We start from the raw sequence: 1,874 nt of genomic DNA, 5'->3' as shown, positions 1-1,874 counted from the left end.
GTATTCGAGAGAGTGAGCATGGGCAAGGGAGGGAGCAGAGGGAGAAGCAGACTCCCTGATAATTAGGGAGCCCAACTTGGGGCTCAATCCCAGGACCTTGAGATCATGACCTGAGCCGAAGGCAGACGCTTAACCTACTGAGCTACCCAGGTGTCCCCAGCATGATAGTTTTAAAAAGGAAACATTGTACAGAGGATAATATTTTTTTCATTGGCTAAAGGTGAAAAATAAATGATACTTAGGTTGCAAATTTTATATTGAATTTTAAGTGAGAGAGATGGGCTTGATATCTAGCATCAGGTACAGCTTAATTATGAGACAGGGTCAAGATTCTTAAAATGGGGACTGAAACCATACATCAGTTCCCTTGTTGCCCTCTGTAATGTCTGATGGGAATTCCTGAATTTGCAAGGTCAGCTGACCTGAGATGGTTAATTCTGCTGTCTTGTAGGGAAGTAACTTGACGAATGCAGGAAAGTCTGTGAACAAGTATATAGACGATGAGCAAATAAATCAAAGCTCTGGGATTAATAATTCTGTTAGCTTTAGCAGGAAGTGAAATCCTTGTGATCAGTGGTGGGTTCTACATAATTTTTAGGGGGTGTGAAACACTTGAAAGAATTTGATGTATCTAATGTGCATTTGGTTCGAAATGTATCACTCGAATTGTCACAGTATTCTAGGTACTCGGCATATAGTGCTGAAAAGACAGATGAGGTCCCTGCCTTAAAAGAGCTTATGAGAAGGGCACAGAGAACAAACAAAGAGACAAACAAATGCTTAACCAATATGATTTTTTTAAAGTCACTGATGCTGTGAAGAAAATAAATCTGGTTAGAGATAGACATGAAAGGAGGGGTGTGCTTTAGATCAAAGACTTCTCTGAAAGGTATTTGAGCTGAGATCAAAAAATATATGAAGGAGCAAACCATGCAGAAGCAAAGCAGTCCATGCACAGGAAACAGAGAGGCAGAAATGAGCTTAGTATGTTCCAGACTCTGCAAGGCAACCACTATAGCTGTAACACAGTGAGTGAGGGGTAGTGGGGGTAGAAGGCAAAGCAGGTGCTGACAACCATGGGGAAGGGTCTAGATTTTATTTGTATTAATTCGTATTTATTTTTTATTTTTATTTTTTTAAGATTTTATTTATTTATTCGACAGAGAGAGATCACAAGTAGGCAGAGAGAAAGGCAGAGAGAGAGAGAGAGAGGAGGAAGCAGGCTCCCTGCCAAGCAGAGAGCCCAATGTAGGACTCGATCCCAGGACCCTGAGATCATGACCTGAGCCGAAGGCAGAGGCTTAACCCACTGAGCCACCCAGGTGCCCCGTATTTATTTTTTTTTAAAGATTTTATTTCTTTATTTGACAGAGAGGGAGAGTACACAAGCAGGGGGAGCAGCAGAGGGAAAGGGAGAAGCAGGTTCCCCGTGGAGCAGGGACCCCTACGTGGGGCTCAATCCCAGGACCCTGAGATCATAACCTGAGCTGAAGGCAGATGTTTAACTGACAGCCACCCCGGTGTCCCTATTATTATTATTATTATTATTATTTTTTTTTTTTTTTAAGAGAGGGAGAGAGAATCTTAAGCAGGTTCCATATCCAGTGTGGAGCCCCATGAGGGGCTTGATCTCATGACCCTGTGACCTGAGCAGAAAGGAAGAGTTGGACACTTAACTGAGCTACCTAGGGGCCCCTCTGGATTTTATTTTTGATGTGAAGGGAAGCCATTGGAAGGTTTTAAACATGGGCCTAAGTGATCTGTTTTATGATTTCAAAAGCCCATGGGGGCTGCTGTGAGACTGATCATCTACAGTGAGGAGGGGGACACGGGAAGCAGGCAGACCAGTTCAGATGCTCCTTATGCAGTCCAGG

This window comes from Mustela erminea, chromosome 20 (assembly GCF_009829155.1).
Source record: "Mustela erminea isolate mMusErm1 chromosome 20, mMusErm1.Pri, whole genome shotgun sequence".
Taxonomy (NCBI): Eukaryota; Metazoa; Chordata; class Mammalia; order Carnivora; family Mustelidae; genus Mustela; species Mustela erminea.
The sequence above is the reverse complement of the archived record's forward strand: the minus strand, read 5'-3'. Positions refer to the sequence as shown.